Below are 19,107 nucleotides of genomic sequence, written 5' to 3' on the forward strand. Positions count from 1 at the left end.
CCACTACAAACACTTTAAAGTTCTCTGCTGAATACAAAACAGAAGCATACACACACAAAAAAAGCACTAACGGCTTATGCAGGAGGCTTTCATTCCAAAACTGATTCACAATAAAGCGTCACAGTCTGCAAGGTGCAGTAAATGAACAAGACTTTCCGAGCTAAAATAAAATATATATATATATAAAAAAACACATACCTCTGTACATAAGAAGCAGCTGCTCTGTTACTGTATAAAGAGACTTCAACACCCAAATTCCTTTTTTTTTTTAAATAAATTGGGGTGATAGCACAAAGCAGTAGTGCAATTATTGACTTCAGCTTCCCCTCAGCAGTAAGTGTTTTGCATGATTACTGAGCTCTTTGAAAGCTAAAAGAAAAACCTACCCAGAAATCTCTTCTAATAAAAAAAAAAAAAAAAGGCACTTGCTGAACAATGGGAGCTGAATTCCTCTGTATTTAAAATGCAGAGTTCTGATTAGAACAAAAGAACAAGAATCACGGTGTACTCCTGTTTTTAATTGAGATTGTCCCAGCCTTCTTCTACGGTCCAGTGAGACAGTGTTTGTGAAATGATTAAAAAGAACGTGATCTGATCAAGAGGATAGGATGAAAGGAAAGGAATGCTAGGTTAGCCACACTGCTTAGAACCGAGAGGAAAAAAAAAAACTAATGGGCTTCTTAGGCTATTGTTTTTCTTTCTGCTATTTGACCATCTCAAATACTTTGTCATCAATGCTGTCCTTTGAGAAAGGGTTAAAAGTTGCCCACTTGTGACATAATGTGCTACCAACCTACAAATCTTAACAAGGGGGGGGGGGGGGAGAGTAAATAAATAAAAATCCTTGAATTATATCAAGTTTCCAAAAGGTCATCACTGTCTCTGCTGTGGCCTTTCCCCATACCAAATCCTCTATCAATATGTCATAGAGAGTTAGGCAAAGACAAAAGAGAAGCTCAGTGTGAAAACTGCACATATATCTAATCCTGACAAAGGAATGAATAGGCCTTCACAAGTATAATTATACTTGTTTATTTGTTACCACGTACAGAGGACTGATGAAAAAATCCATCAAAGTGGTATTATGCAGACACCAAGAGCTTCTTTTCTTTGGTGACTAAAGCCACATTGAAGCTTAAATTCTTTATTGTTAAATTCAGAAGGGGGGAAAAAAACAAAAAAAGATTTTGGCCGAACTCTCTTTGCATCAGTTGCTGACAGATCTTTTGTACAAGGGGAGTATTATTAGAGCCATTAGCTAGAAACTTTTTCCTGGTACCTTTTTTTTAGCCAATGTCAAAAATTCTTGACTATGAAGTAATGTATTTGGTGGAAAAGGGGTTGATTTGGGCTCAGTGGACTGTATTAACTGCCCTTACATGTTCACAAACCACCCTTTTCTTCTATACTCCAAAGAAAAGATAAGTCAGCACCAACAACTTGGAACCTAAAAGCCAACTTCAGATATTCAATGGCTTTCTGATAACTCTCAGCAAGAAACTTGTTTCTCTCAGCAGAAGACCTACACCCTATGACAAATATGTAGACAATGGCTGTTTTTGCCAATGTCCTCAGTGAATGAATTCTAATTGCCATGGCAATCAAAAGCAATAGTTGCCACCAGTAAACAAGCGAGGGACTTAACTTTTTTTTCAGAAGAACCTTATGAAAAATGACAAGTAAAATATGTAACAGATGAACCATTTAGTGGCCATTACACTCTAAAAGACCCTAAATCAAATAACCAAGTCATTGTTATTTTGGGGGGAGTCGGAGTGAAATAAGCTTTTCCTTAGTGGACAGAAATATATCAAAGTAAAAGCAATCTGCATAGTTAATGTCTTTGTGCTCTTTCCAATTTAAAACAGAAAAGCTGTAATTTTTCTTTGCTGGCAATCTGGAAACACTCTGGAGTTAATTACAGCTGATTCGTAGTGAACCGCACAAACAAAGGCCAGTCTATGTCCAGACAATTATACTGCATTAACCAGCTTAGTGCTTCCTGCTGATGGTTCAGGGTTCTTCCATTACACCCTTCTACCTTCCCAGCACGATAGAAAATGCTTCTGCAAGGAGGAATTAATGAAGAGAACTGCAGAAGAATGTGTGACGACCTCTTCTGACACAGCAAAAAAAAAACAAAAAAAACTTTCCACCCATGTCACGACAAAAGGAGAGAAGGTAATTAAGTCTGAATAGAGGGATGTAACCAAATATTGTATGTCTTTAATGGTAGGTCCATAAAAAAAAGAGATAGCTTACAAAGGCAGACTGGAGAGTGCCATTCTACCTGATGACTACTCCTATCGCCCTCTCATCTTTTTCCTCTGCTCCCTCCAGGCCATAGACGCTAAAAGCTCATATTGTTTTAATTTTCTAATCAAATCTTATGGGGCTGGTGATTTTTGAGTTTTCTCTTACATAGGAATCAGAAAAGGACAAATATCTCGAGTATGACTTTGTAATGGGTACTCACGTAAATTATGGAAAGAATGTCAACATTTTTGTTACTGAGTTAAATGGAAGTGTACTAATCTACTGGCTGAAAATAGATGAAGCTGAATGTGTTTACTTGTCCTTCATATAATGTCTTAAAGGGCTTGTGCACTAATTTCCAGACTGCGTTGGTGATCATGCTCACCAGATCTCCAGCACTGGGCCCCAGCTCATCTGCTCCCCAGCTTCTGCCGCTTGTCTCGAGTCTCTCCATATAAACTTGCTGTTTGAAGCTGCTGCAGCCAATCACTGGATGCTGCTCCCATTGATTGGCTGCAGAGGTGTCAGATCGGAAATTTACATGGAGGGACTCGAGATAAGCAGCGGAGGCTGGGGAGTAAACAAGCCAGGACCCAGCGCCGGGAATCTGGTAGGTATGATACTCAAGTAGGTACCCAACATAGGTTTTACCGGTCTGAGAGGTCTGGAAATTAGTGGGACCTATAAACATATTCCTTTGGCCTATACAGATCTATGGTGGTCCGACTCCTGGCACCCTGGCCAGTCAGCTAATTGAAAATATTCAGGGCTCAGGTGAGCACTGCAACCTCCTCACAGCATACCAAGCTTAGCGCAATCCACTGTATAGTGGCTGGACTTGGTATTGCATCCTGTAGGCCATGTGACCAATATCCGTAACGTTCAAACAGCTGATTGGTGGGGTTGCCAGGAGTCAGACCCCCACATAACTGATATTGATGACCTATCCTAGGTCATCAATATTTTACTCCTGGAAAACCCCTTTAACTATATCAATATCATTCAAGAGCTTTTGCTGTTAGTCTGGTGCTAAGCTGTGACTCATGTTCCTTTTTCTTCCAAGAACATTTCAGAATCAATATGCAAGAAGTGAGAGCAATTACTTGTAAGTTGCCTCAGTAAACAAACATGCATGAAACATTTGGAACACGGTCTTGTATGAACAAAATACAAGAGTGCAAGAATAATTATTTCCATACAATTAACTAAGCAGAACGGCATTAGTCTACAAGCTGTGGCCAAGAAGCCCAGTATTAAGAATATTTGTTGTTAAACATAAGACATGTCAGCCATGGTGAGCTTGTGGTTGACCCATTTCAACTATCTCTGGGATATTTTCAGCATAGGCGCTGTCAGTAGCTCTACGCAAGAAAACATTGTCAATTGATGTCGACTGCAAGGGATGTGCATTCAGAGCTTCCATGTGGCTTTCCTACAAGGACATCTACTGTTCAAGTAGTTTAGGTAGCACATGATGACATCAGTGATTGGCTGCAGTGGTGCGATGACATAATCGCTTCAGAAAGGTAAACAAAGCCACTAGAGAGAACAATGTCACTAGATCTAATCAGTAAGTAATGCTTCTTCTATTACCATATTTTACTGTAATATCCATTGTCCCATGTTAAAGGGGTTGTCCACTCCTTTTATAGTCATAATCTATCCTCAGAATAGATAATCAATACCGGATTGGTGGGGGTATGACACCCCACACCCCGCTACTCAAATGTTCTGCAGTAGTTTGAAAGTAGACACCGGACCTACACACCTCTGTCCACTGTGTAGTGAATGGATCCGGTACATGCAGCGCTCCTCCCATTGACATCAATGGGAGAAGGACTCTAGAATCAGCTCTGTCCAATAACAAAGAATGGAGATGTGTAGTTTCTGCAACAACTTCTGGTACTGGAGCTATTGCAGAACTGCTATTATTGGTGATGGTGCACTGTGTTGGACCCCTGCAGATCAGATATTGTTAAGCCCATGGATAGGCCATCAACTCAAAATAACCAGAAAACTCCTTTAAATTGGAACTGGACAACCCCTAGAACAATGGAAGTTCAGTATTACAGCAATTTAAAACGTTGGCATATGGCTCTATTGATCATCTGTACTCAACATACACTTATCTTTGCATCAGTTCTAGATGTGTCTTTAAAAGGAACTAAAGCCCAAATGTGGCTTATATAAACTAAAGACTATCTATAAAAAGATGAGAAATGTATGGGACACCATACTTAAGTATACCCTTCCTATACATTTTGTGTAGCTAGGTTATTTTCAAGTAGGAAAGTTATGTCCTAACAGCGATTTTGAGGCAATGATACTGATTCTATTCTCACTAAGGTTCTATGTTCTTTATCTTTTTGACCTGTTTCTATATACTTTTGACTGCAATAGTAAACACCTAAGAAGAATTTAACCTATCTCCTTAAAGGGGTTGTCTCACTTCAGCGAATGGCATTTTTAATGTATAGAAACTTAATACAAGGCACTTACTAATATATTGTGATTGTCCATCTCCTTTGTTGGCTTTGATTCATTTTTCCATCACATTATACATTACTTATTTTCATGGTTACGACCACCCTGCAATCCAGCAGCAGTGGTCGTGCTTGCACACTATAGGTAAAAACGCTGGCTGGGATAGCAGGAGTGCGCATAGTCCAGCACTTTTCTTTATAGTGTGCAAGCACGGCTGGATTTCAGTGGTGGAAAAAAGCAGTATAGAATGTGATGGGAAAATGAATCCAACCAGCAGAGGAGGCAATATGGACAATCACAATACATTAGTAAGTTCCTTGCTTTAACTTTGTCTACATGATAAATGCCATTTGCTGAAATGAAACAACCCCTTTAAAGGACAACTGTCTAATATGTACAGCGGACATCCTGGGTTTAAAGATGGCGTCCGCTCAGAAGCTGAGTAGGTGCCATATCTGCCGGGTTTCTGCTGTTTAAGTTTTTATTGAATTTTTCTATCGACGCAGTTCTTAAGGGGTTAATCCGAGCTGCAGTTGTCAGGGTAACACATAACAGAATATTTTTGCTTCGTAGTCCATTTTTGAAAAATGTTGCTTAAAATAAAACCCATTATTTGAAACAAACATTTGTGGTGGGAATGGAAATTCTTACTTGTCCACAATCAGCCCAGTAATATATTTCTTTCCAATCAATCTAATCAGTGGTGATAAGAAAAATCCGCTAAGTGCACCGAAACACAATGCAAATAATGTGCATTTCTGTAAGACAGAGACCCATTGAGCCTTAAGCATTAATCGCATCTCTTGGTCTCATCTATGCAAAGCAGGATTAGAGCTAAAATGATGACTTCTTAATCCCTTTGATTTTCCTTTACTAAATAAATATTAATCTACAAATCAGAAAGGTTCTGCCAGGTATTACAATGCACACAATGTACATTAGGAAAATACTTAACGGTTATGTAAATTGCACTCAATTTTGCAAGCTGCTCATTGATGAGACTGGTCCCAATCCATTTCCTCTTCAACTCTCAAAAATCCCTCTCAGATTTGAAAGTTTAAGTTCATAATCCTACTAAACAGAAAGATTAACCTTGGAATCCATTAAGTCTTTCTTGAAAGAAATTCACTGCATTAATCATGTCCGAGAATTAACAAATCATATTACCGTGTTTATTTATATGTCAATACTTTCAATCTGGAAATCCACCACAATGCAATCCTTCTCTTGGTGGACTTTCAGCGGGAGTGGACATTTTACTTCTAAACTCAAAAAATATATTCAGAAAAGGGTGATGTCCCCGTTCAGTCAATGCTATAACAGAGAACCCTAATAGTTCCGCTGATCCTAGGTCCAGGGAAATGAAGGAAAGCATTGCCTGAGACAGAGTTTTATGGCAGTCTGCATCTGCTACCATGGGCAGGGCTGTCATCTCAGGATAGTCTGGCAGAGCAATAACAGGGACCCACCTCTACTACTAGAGGATTCAATATACTTGCTGTACTGAGATATCATCACCTGATAGCCCAATGCCTAAAACTGTACCACTGAGAGAATTTGATGCAATGTCCCCTTCTGGATTTTGCCAAGCATAGTGTCTTCACGGAAACAGTGTTTGGATTTAAACTACCAGCTATTTCACTTAAGTGGTGGGAATAGTAGGGATAATTGTACACTGATTTGAAGGGCTCAATGGCAATATGGCACATGACAAAACCCTTGCAAACACTGGAAACATGGATTACTCGGAATTGCACTACTGACATACTTACTGTATACTCTGTGGCACATTTTTGTTAAAAATTGTGTCGGGCCGGTCTACCAAAAGCAAAGTGGCTTCGACAGATGGGACCTACACTGCGCCTCTCCTGGGCTTAAAGCCTACAACATTCAGGGCGGTGTAGGATCTAGCTATAGTATACTCTAATTAAAAGCCTTGGGCAGATGAGCAGGAGTGCACTGAGTAAACTGAGAAAGACACTCCTTCATATGTATAATGCTAGAAGTAAAATTAGACCAGTACCTCCAAACAATATGTAATAAAGTACAGTACATACTACCATGGCTGACATGCAAAAGCAAACAAACGCTACATGGGGCAGCACCCTGCTCCATGCACAAATACACACGCAAACACTGGAGACATGGATTGCTCTGAATTGCGTTACTGTTGTACTTACTATGTATGAAAATATATAGCTCTTTTTGCACATTTCTGATCAAAATGGAGTTTGCCCCATCTACCAGCAGCATTGGTAGACGTGCCCGACAATTTTGATTTAAAATTTGCGTAAAGAGCTTCAAACTTTCATATATAATAAGTAGAAGTAAAGCAAAAGTAATCCATGTTTACGGTGCTTGCATGTGTCTTTGCGCTTGGAGCATGATGCTGCTACATATACTGTTTGCTTTTACATATCAGTATCCAAAAGTGATCTGCAGCACTCCTTGTAGTTTCAAAGCATCAAGTGTGTTTATTCATCTGTTAACATCATAACTGAGCGACGTTTCAGCTTGAGAAAGACTCATGTGAGTCAAAACGTCGCTCTGTTATGATGTTACCTGGTTAATAAACACACTTGGGGACCACCGAGCCAAGGCCTTATATTACTTGCACCCACAAATCCCTTTTGAGGATTTTATGTTTGGAGGATTACCTCCTATGGATGGACCGTAACCTTATTAGGTAATGTAGTCCTGCTCCGGTCAGATTTTTTGTTCTTTTGCATATCAGCAATAGTAGTGTGCACCTGCACCTACTACATATTGTTTGGCGGTCCTGGTCTAAATTTATTTCTTGCATATGACAAAGCTCTGATGGGTGGCATGTGAAGGTTATAAGCACTTAGTAATGTAGCCTTGGGATCTGTAACACCAACAGATTAAATCTCACCATACAACATGCCTTATGACATGTCTGCTTTGCCTCTCTAGAAATGTATGGCCAAGTGAGCCAAAGTTGCAACAATTCTTCAGAGCATATCACAAGATAATAAAGACCTCATTCATACTATGGATGAGCCCTTATGCTCATCACTATGCCCATAGTAAAGATTGTGTGGGGGAAACAAAGGATCATAAGTATCATAATTTCTACAAGTTGAATGATAAGGGTTCATGTAGAATATGATGCCTTATTTTCATGATTATTCAAATCAAAACCGTTTTCCATTGACAGCGGGTGAAAGATGGATTATTGGGCATGCATCTCGGGAAAGAAGGAGGTGACATTAATGTCTATCTTCTACCCTTCAAAGTAGGCCTGTCACAGATATTTTCCATACAAAATAGCAAAGGGTAGTGTACTACTTCTCTAGACATTACAAGATATTACCCGTTTTGATTATATACATTTCTCTATTGGGGATGTTGAACCCTAGCATGTTAGTGACTGAAAAGTCAAGTGTCAACAAAAGAGTCCTATGGGTCATAGACACAATGTACAGGAGCTGACTCATTGACATCTAGGGGAGAATTTTCTAGGCATGCTTTATGACCTGTGCAGAGGTCAGGGAGAGAGTAGACAAGCTTTTATATCACCTATTGTAAATAGTGGATACTGTGTTATCTATATATAGGTTATATCTGTGATTGTAATCCTGCCCGATAAGCAGATAACTGCTGTAAAGTGATCTGTCCATACCAAGAAGTGGTGCCTATTATTAGGCTTATGGCTCCTGTACATTGTGTCTATGACCCATAGTACTCTTTACATGGCCCAATTGTTAAGCTAATTATCAGGAACGAATGTTACTATGAATGCTACTTCCCAAAAAGGCCCGTATAAACGTGCTGCCGATCACCCAATGTTTGAGCAAAACACAGAAATTATCTTTTATGTAGCACAGTAGATATTTGTTTCTGGGCAGCAGATCATGCTGTATGAACTGCGATCTACTGCCCATAATCAATGAACCTGTATCAGGATGATGATGGCAGGAGCCATCACTCGTCCCCATATAGTGGAGGTGATTGATGCATCTCTTCACCTCCACTGATGAGCAGGCAGTTACTGAGATAGAACAGTCCCTTCCCCATGACTGCGAACTCTGACGGGCAGTCTAAGCGCAGTGCGAAGACTGCAGGACTTAAAAACAGATATTGACATAGAAAATTAAGAATAGCATCACCTAAAATTCTTTTTCAAAATCTGTTTAACATAAAAACATGATTTAAACAAAAGGATATTATCTGATGACACATTCCCTTTAAAGCAAAGCATCCAGGCCCCTAACATAATTTGCATTCACAGCAGAAAAGATCTTGGTGCTCCAGTCTCCTCTACAGAACTATTTGCAAAATCCATATCTTTTTCACATAGGTTTTCCTTTCTTCTTTTTCCATCCTCTCTTTCTTGTGTTACCCTTCCTCCATTCCTTTTTGTACATTTTATACAAAAAACATCACCCAGGAGTGCCACTTATGTAGACAAATATTTCTTATATGTACAATGCCTACACTCCATGATCTCCTATATATTGTCGACTGTGCAACCTTGTTGGCAAAGCCATCATCTAAAGTGGTGTCAGTAAAACACAAGTAGCCTGAAATGCACGCTTTGCAATAATGAAAACCATATTAGTTCTTTTATGTTGCTTAAACTTCTATTTTCCTTCATTCTCCGATAGGTATTTCTGGAGTTGCTGAGTTTTTATATCTACAGCAAGGTTTAAAAAACAAATACATACTGTGCTTCTTTGAACTAAAGTTCACTTTTTCAAAGGGCACAAACACAAGCATTGTAGTGTCCCTGCAATAATGGTCAATTAATAATTATTAGTGTGGTTAAGAAACAGAAGGACATTGAGTCAGCAGGGGTTTGGAAGTAATCAAAAGTAATTTTAAGGCTCCATTCTTTGATAGAAGAAGCCTTAGTGATGCTTCTGTGTACATATATACTTGGTTGAGCTACACAAAGTGGTGTGTTCATATCCACATGGAGGGAGGGACCCCTGTTGTTTTAACAAAGCAAGTTGGAGTTTTAAGGCATCATTAAACAATTAGACGATGAAGTTGGTCCTATGAAACCATAATTTACGACTATGTTCTAACAACATCACAACAATAAAGTTTCTATTCTTTGGTTACTTAAAAAAAAAGTTTGTCTGAAGCCTAACACCACTGTAATTATCTTCATAAAACTAATCACAGGCCAGGTATTTTGGGAAACATTCCATTTCTATTAGCAACCCTCCAAGTCATGATGATTTAAAAAACAGGCTGTGTTAGGGCTGAGAGAAAGTGTATTTAAAGCCTTTCAGTACATATTTAAACAGTGCGCTCAACACCCCTTCCAGTGATGCTGGTCAGGCAATTAACAGATGGCGTCCAGATCTTACAAAAGCCAACGTTCAATATGGTTTATTAGGATTCAAGTCACTTTGTCAAAGGGCTCTTCTTTGAGGGCATATATGACTTTCAAGGCCCTCAAACTTATTAGGGTTGATTTTGGGGTGGGGGGGTACAAAGTATCTATTAGTCAATAGTTTGATTTTCCTACATTTCATGTTTTGGTAATAGGTCATTAATTCACTAACTTTGTGTTCTTCTGAAGATGCTTAAATGAGTAGACATTTTACTTCTGGAAAGCGTCATCTTTTTGTAATTTTTTTCTTTGCTTAGCATTGAGGTTTAATTTGTCTGTTGTGTAGAAGTAAAATGAGCAATTCGGTAATTAACTTTTGTGTTTTTAGATGTATGAACCTTAATTAGATTTCATTATAAACAAACAAATGTCAACCACAATTATAAGGCCCTTGCTTTACCCTCACATTATCCCTTTTCAAACAAACTTGATGTCACACAAATTATAATCAAGCGGACAGCAATTCAGAGTTGAATTCTACATGATTTGCCAGTAACCTGATTACCTTAACTTCAATATCATTACAGGAAAAGTATTTTAAGATAAATAATTACCAGAATTCCAACAGGAGACAAGCTTAATTGTATTGATTCAGGAGAACCAGGCATAGTGGGAGAGAGCTGACGGAATAATGTTATCTTAAATCTACCCTTTCTATTAAAATGATATTGCCTGGCAGGAAAAAGGTAATCTGAGATAGGTGTATGAAAAATCAGATACAGAGCTCAAATAATTATTTTACCCAATTATCTCCTACAAGAAGCAACAAAATATCACCGTGGAGCAACCTTATGGAACTGAGTTGTTGGGGCTTTATTAAAGAGTGGTTCATCTGTTATAGGCAAGAAGAAGCAGATCTGCCAGGACATAATGGAGGTGAATGATTAGTCGTGTAGCACTGTGAGTGAACTTCTCCTCAATGCAATAAGAGTTAATTAAAGTTTACCACCAAACATCAACCAAAGTAGGATGTTGATCGTGTTTCAGCATTAAGTGCAAGCAGACAATGGTTGGCAGCAATTAGAACAGCTATCATATGACCTGCAATGATAATTATACATTCAAAACAGCTAAAAGAGCTGAAAAAAACTAATCAGCTTTCTTTTTTTCCCCTCTCTCTCTCTCTGCAACGACAATTCGAAGGGCAGGAAGTAGGTATCAGATTATTTCAGTTTAACACTGTAAATCAATAGAATTAAACAAGCAGGAGTTGTCTGAGTACATTATCTAGCAAAGAACAATTTACTGTACCTGATGGACGAGATCCTGAACCCATTCACTGAATGAGCACAAAAAGGCAAAGTGGATATGTTTCAATAAAATGTACTGTAAGCCTGCTGATTACAAGAAAGGCTATTTAGCCCATATCTTTTTTTTCTGCCCCCCCCCCCTCCTTTTCATAATTAAAGCATTCCTTGCTGAATGTTAAAGCATTCATCTCCGACAGTAAAAATGGCGACATTTTCTATTATTTATTTGGCTTAATACAGAATATTTTAAATGCTAGCATTTTATTATGTTATGTGTTCATTAAACAGAAATAATTTACATAAGAAAGGACATTTTATATTACTAGAAATTCTACCTCCTGGCGTCTCTGTACTAAACCTTTCTGTTTAATGTATGCAAGATAGCATCAGTGAAAATTATTTTCATAAAATGGCTCACTGCTTTGCATAGTTATTGGTCTGCAGCCTAAAGCTATTTTACAGATTTTATTTTCTACCCTTCCTAACAAACCTGATTTTCCCAACTAATACTGTTATGCTAGGGATTTGAGCACAGAGTTGGCTAATCCCAGTATTTCCCTAGAGCTGTATTTAAATCATGGCCCACTCCCAGTACAAAAGTGTCTCCAAAAGCCCTTCTGCCCCCTTCAGCACTCCTACGCTCATTGGTCCTGACATTTTCACTTCAGACTTGACAAATGAGCCGACGGCTGTGATCAGATTGTGCTTTATCTAAGATATATCATTAACTCTCATCACTATCTCCTAATGTAGCTTCCCTCATTGCACAAGTTCCAGCGCCTGTTTGATACACAGTTCAATAATGTTAGATATCAAAGAGAGAAATGTAATAGGTGGGACAGTTTCAAATGGTCCACCAATAAAGAAAAAAGGGTATTAATTTTCAACGGCATCTGTAATTCAGGTTGCTGCATGGTATAAGAGGAATCCTTACAGATATAGCAAGCAACCGTACATACAACGCTCTACTGTATTGACAATTGTACCACGACGTACTATGCTATCTATGTAGCACGCCATTTTAATAAACATGCTATTAGAATGGTACGCTACATAAATAAATCAGAGCCTATTGGTTTAGTATGAGTGTTAAGAAGCTCATTATCACTTGGAGCAGTTACCTTCCATTTATCTCAAGTTCTCAACCCATAAACCATCACGACGAGTCAACAGTGGGAATGGACGTCATTGGCTTTGAACTAAAGTGCTATTCACTTTTGGGCTCGGTAAGATGCTTCCAACGTTTGTTCTTATTGGCAGGATTACACCCCTATCTCCAAGGGAAGAATAAAGCCAAGTGCCTACATGAGGTTATTGAAGAAATCAGATCTGAGCCACTTTAGATACTACACATGATGTCCTTGTTGACAGTAGGCACTTAAACAGGATCCTAGGCTTTACAACTAGTGGCAAACATATCATGAGCTATATCTTAAGCTTGCCAAAGACATAATGATTATCATTAATGATGCAAATGATTTTTACAGTCGTTAATGATCATCATTTATGTCTATCATAGCAGAAATGAGCTGTGGTGGTTGAAAATCTACTCCATCAGTCGAAACATTCAGTCATGCTTCAAAAGTCTTGGTCATAGTGATAAACGCTATAATCGTAGAGTTTACTTTGCTATCATCATAGACAACTACACGTAAAGGCACATTATTTCTCAGGACACAGATTGCTGTTATCACATGAAATGTCTGATTGTCTATGCCCCTTTCTCAACTGTCTCAAAAATTTGAAATGCCGTGTCTGAAGAAAATCCTTACGTTTTTAGTGTTATCCATAATCACTGGCTGGAAAAGTTGCCAACATAATTTTATTGGCCTTAATCTCTGAGACTCCAAGTGGTTGGATGAGGTGTAATAACTTTTTAGATATCCCATGATGTGACTGCTAAACCAGTAACCTCATTAAAAATCTGTTAGTAGTGGTCACAGCAAACTATCTTTAGTAGGAACCAATGAAGGGCTTAAAAGACTTAAAAAATAAAAAGTAAATAAAATAAAAAATAAATCGATTTTAATTAGTGTTGAGATCTTATCAATTTTGTGAAGCATCAACATCATATTCACCAATGAGTCTAGCAAACATACAAAAGCCAAAGTGACCCAACATTTCCTGACAAAATACAAAATAGGAATTCACTTTCATTGTCTGACCTTAACCAAATCCATCATTTCTAACTGCTGTATGTTTTCCTTCTGTTGTAAATAAGTAGATAACCCGCAACGTTCCGAGTCACTAGTACAATCCCAAGAGCCCATATTTTAGATCGGGTCTTTCAATATGGCTACCTATAGTAAACAAACCAAAAAAATAACAACTAGCCAATGTCTATTTGATCTATCTCTACAATAATTTAATGTTGAAATTTTCCACAATCTAAAAAAAATAGAATTTGAATGGTTTGTCTCCTTAATCATACAGGATTTCTGCTCAGTTCAGACAGAATGAACTGCTCACCCTATCTCTGCAAAGGCAGATTAGCATGAAGCTAAGGAAATGCAATATCTAATCCACTTAGCATGTATAATTAAGAAAAAAAGATTTGTACAACACTTCTCTATTTGTCTGACATGTTGCAACAGGCCTTCACTAGGCCATACGGTACATTTCTACTAGTGCTCAAAAGCTTTGTGGGGATGATGTATTAATCAGAATATTTTATGTGTATTAGCTGTTATTAGTGAGCTGTGCAGGTTTCCGAGCCAGTCGTAGAAATATGATCATACAAGGAATTCACAGCTTTTGGAGCTAGATAGAAGCCATCAAAGTGAGGAGAAGTGAAAAGTACAGTCCCATAGGATTAGGCTTCATATAGTTTAGTGACAGATGACCCTATAGGAGTTGCACATGCAGAAGTATTATCAATAGTTGACCAGGCCTAACAGGAATGGAGGACTCTCTCTAGGATGATACTGCTCCAGAGTAAAGCAGATAACTGATGACTTTTCCATATTCCAATCCTTTAAACATGTACTAGTAAAAAAAAAACACGTACCCCAATATTGTGTTTTATTGTGGAAACCATGCTACAAGGAGTTGTGGCTATATCATCTTACTTCTACTGAGATTCTCATGTAACTTCATGCCTGGAATTGAAAGGATTTAACTGTTTTAGGTCTAGAGGGCTTTAAATGCACTGAAATTCCAGAAAAGATTAACAGCCACAGGTCCAACGCAAGTAACATCATAGGAAAGCCATGTAATATTTCTGTACACTGCTGCACAGGCTAAAACTGTACTATGCTCTGGGCCTTTGCCCACTCAGTAAGAATGCAGACAGCACATAAGCTACCATTAGCCCATGTGTTATCCAATTCTCCAGCGCTTGGAGACGTGCCAGTGACAACACATGCTGCTTGCTTAACCATGTTTTAAAACAGAAATTAGATTTAAAAAAAGAGAAAAAAAAAGAAGGTATATTTTCCTTAAAGAAATCCAGCTTTTGCAAGAACATTCTTAAGCTCTCCCAGAAAGTTTGTTTTCTACTTGTAATGAAAAATGATACCAGAATAGGTAAGAAGGATACACATGTGGAGCCCCCATTCCAGAGATACTTTATACAGTAAGTGACACAAAGAACATGCCGACCTGGTGAGAAGTTTTGAAAAAGGACGACATCTAGTTGGGGATATGCCCTATTTTCTATGTAATACACTATACTCTAAGCGCAGACTGATAAACCACAAAGTACAGTAACGACACGCTCTTGACTTTTGGCAGCTAATTTAGCGAGTGGGATCTACAATATAAAACAAAAACACACAAAAATGCAACAAATGTTAAAATACTCTTAAAAAGCAGCTACAACTTTTTTTTTCTGTCTCTCTCTCTCTCTTTAAAAACGCACCAGACGCCAAATCCCCAGTGAACTGACAGCATGTGTTAGGCAACTTCTGGGAGTTAGCAATAAACAAATCAGGTCAACATCTGGCAGAATCTGCCAACACTTGTCTTTGGTGGCACTAAATTGATAATTATGGTGATCTGACACCAAGAAAGATGGTGCTTAATGTACATACAGATAAATAATTATCCCCACTGTATTTCATTTACAGATGTGCAAAAAGGACCAGTTCCCACCTTCAAAAGTGTCTCGACACCTAGGGTATTTTAACTGCTCTAATTACTGTTGAGAGCACATAATTAGAAGCACTGATCACACTGTCAACAGCTAGCCAGCCACAGCATAGCTTGAACTTACTAAGAAAAATATCAAAACACCATCCAAATGCAAATCATGTTCCTAACACAGGAAAGGGAACACAGGGAACATGATACACGTTACCACTGAGGGCAGAGTAAAATGTCTCCATGCAGAGCAAGGGACCAAGGCAAATGAAGTAAAAGTAGCAACATATATGTTTAACAAGAAATCTATGAAGATAGTTGCTGATAAATAAGATATAAACTGGCAGAAGATGGGTAGGTACACAGTAGATAGATAGATAGATAGATAGATAGATAGATAGATATTGATAAACAATAGATAGATAGATAGATAAATATTGATAAGCGATAGATCGATAAATTAAAGCAGATAGATCGATATTGATAAGCAATAGATGATAGATAGATAGATAGATAGATAGATAGATAGATAGATAGATAAATAAAAGCAAATAGATAGATAGATAGATAGATAGATAGATATTGATAAACAACATAAATATATACACATAGAGAGACAGATAGATTGATAGATAGTGATAGATACATGTACTATACCTAGAGATATAGATAGATAGATAGATAGATAGATAGATAGATAGATAATAGATAGATAGATAGATAGATAGATAGATGGATAGATAGGCGATAGATAGTTAGATAGATAGATATAGATACATACATAAATACATTGATACACAACATATAGATACACACAGATATATATGATATAGATAGATAGATCGATAGATAGATAGATAGATAGATATATAGATAGATATACAGGTTATAGTTATAGAGTCCAAAGATACATAAATAGATAATACATAGAATGAGTAATAATATGAGTATAACAGATATACAAACTGTATATTGATTAATGGAATAGAGATGAGTTGATAGATAGATAGATAGATAGATAGATAGATAGATAGATAGATTAGGCTACCATACACAGATGTCCTGTATTTCCATATTTATATAAATTTCCATATATAGATCTATCTATTGAACATAATAATTATCATGTGACACATATTTAAGGCTTGCAAGGCATTGATCCCTGTGTGAAAAGATAGCGAATAATCAATGGTCAGACCAGCGTGTGTTGACTGAGCTACGACTGTGTGGTCATGTTGCACAACTACCAGCAATACACACAAACCTGTATTTTCCATTCTTCGACAGATTTGTATCACATGTATCGCTTCACGTGATGGTGAAAACTGAGGACATCTATAAAAATGCTGAAATCTGAGCCTCTACTTGTACTCCAATGTCTTGGACAAATATAACTTTAGGGAGAGCTAAGAAGAAGAAGAATGAAAAGAAGGCCTTGCATTTTCATCTTGCTTTCATCTCGGTCATTCAATCAACCATTCAGTGCCCTATTCAGCCGAGCTTTTCATTATGCAAAAAAATGCTAATCCTTTTCCGATGCTTTCACACTTGTATAAACCACCATTCCTCCAACAGAAAAGTAATTATATCAGTTTACCTTCCTGTCAAAAACAGGATTAATATTCTGATAGCAGAATTTTTGACTCATTTTTTTCTTTGCAGTAGGAAGCTGAAGATTACTAGGTAAGGTATTAGTGGGAGCATTTTCTTCCTTGTGTATGAATGGGCTAGCCAAGGCAAGAGGATAAAAAAAAAATCCCTTCTTCAGCTGCTGAGGGAAGTCTTTTCAGTCCCAGAACTGACCTTCCCTTTGCAGGGGCCCAAGCAGAATCAGCCTCATTCGGGTCTATTAATCAGAGACAAATTATGAAAGAATGTGGCTGGACTGGTTGACACTGTCCTATCTTGGAAGACTCGATAACAGCGTTGTAACAATGTCCTCTTCATGGGTAATGAACAGCCATGACAAATAGAGCAGAGCAACTATTTATTTGCATATGCAAATTCCCCCCACAAGGGAAACATGTACAAACAAGTGTCATTGTGGGGTGGATTAGGCAAACAACATTTTTTTCTGCAACCCTAGAACATTAGTCAGCACAATTAAACCAGTCTCCATGACGATTAATGAAATTTTACCATGGCATGAGTTAAATTAGATAGCTAGTTATGTCTCCACAAGCCAACTTGAAACCCATTATAACTGCGGGACAATGCAGCGTTTGTGCTTGGCTGATCCTTGGCAGCTCGACAAGCCTCGAAAAGTTGACAATTTGCATATGTTAATATAATTAAGCACTAATTACATGAAACTTGTCCATATTCACAAGCACCTTGCCTCAGCGTTTTATTGGGCTTTGAACGTTGGCCAAACCCTTAACCCTCTGAATGGTCTGGAGCAAGGAGCTCTGCCTTTGGGTGCAGCCCCAAGGCAGACTCAGAAAGGCTCTTCTTCTGTAAACACTGAGCTCAACCTGGCCTCTCACATTTCCTGCAACACAGTGAACGTCGTCTATATATCTACACGCAACGTATGGAGACCCACAGGCGTTAAGTATAATCATGAATCCAAAAATAGGTTAAAAAAAGCCCAAAAACAACAAAACATGGCTATAAAGCCCCATGTGCATGCCTAGGTCTATCTGGGCCTGCTCTTTCTATAAGTTTATACAATAAAAATTACAATAGTATTCTGCTGCCATTCTGATATGGAATATATAACTGAGAAAACAAGGAAAATGTAGGGAAAAAAAGAGCAAGCAGTAACTAATGATCTTAGCCTCAATATATGCAGAGGCAATTAAGCAATGTTAATTACTATGACAGCAGTTAATTGAATATAATTAGATATTTTAAGCCACTGAATAAAGCAGAGTTAAGATTAATTTTATTGAGATTAATTGTAAATAGGAATTGATTAACTGAGTGTTTTGACATGCATAGAAAATGGCTGGGAGAATGAATCCAGCCTAGCAGAGGCAGGAGAAGAAGAGAAAATAAATTCCTATATTATTCCAATGTCACACCTCAGATTTATCTCCTGAATAAACACTACATTTCGAACCGAAATAGACAGGAATCTTTACTAAAAACAAACAGCTTGTTGAGATTAAAGCTCCTTTTGTCCTTTTTCATGGGCATTTCTTTTTTACCAGACTAAATTAAGCGAGTCTGCAGTACGTTTTTTTTTCGGAAGGAACATTTCACACTGAATGGAAAAAAAAATAAAAAATCACATATGAAATTCATGCAGCTGTGCGGAACTTAGTCCAGCTGGAGAAAGACTAGAAAACCTCAGACATTGATAGGCTATAGGCCTAGGCTGGATCTTTTTTTTTCTTAATGAATTTTTGCTTGAAAATATTTTTCAGTCAATAGAATTTTTGAAGTAGGATGCTAGTACTTAAAAAATGACCTTCCATAAAAAATATTCGGCGTATGTAATGTGTTCAATAGAAGCTTGGCTTGGATGGTGGTATAGGCCCACAGAAAATGACAAGAATTCAGTGTAAACATGGCTTACTACTGCTGGTTTAATGCTTCGGCCTGTCACCAGTGGCAAATCGATCAGTCCATTCAAGATATGATTATCTAACCTTCTCGCTGCTTTAATCTTTAGCAGAGAACCCAGGGCCTCCATATTCTCGAAGCCGGGTGCAGGCATGTTTAGTA

General features: G+C 37.8%; 1 protein-coding gene across 3 annotated transcripts in view; it reads right to left on the reverse strand.

The window, feature by feature from the left end:
- Nucleotides 1-19,107, reverse strand: part of ZFHX4 (zinc finger homeobox 4) — a 157,126-nt gene that overhangs the window by 132,109 nt on the left and 5,910 nt on the right. Inside the window, exon 1 of one of the 3 annotated variants that reach the window (XM_040433739.1) lies at nt 199-304. The exons of the other annotated variants lie outside the window; for them this stretch is intronic. The gene's annotated coding sequence lies outside the window, so the exon portion shown is untranslated. Of the gene's footprint in view, nt 1-198; nt 305-19,107 lie in introns of those variants that run through there. 3 annotated transcript variants of the gene reach the window in all.

This window comes from Bufo bufo, chromosome 5 (assembly GCF_905171765.1).
Source record: "Bufo bufo chromosome 5, aBufBuf1.1, whole genome shotgun sequence".
Lineage (NCBI taxonomy): Eukaryota > Metazoa > Chordata > Amphibia > Anura > Bufonidae > Bufo > Bufo bufo.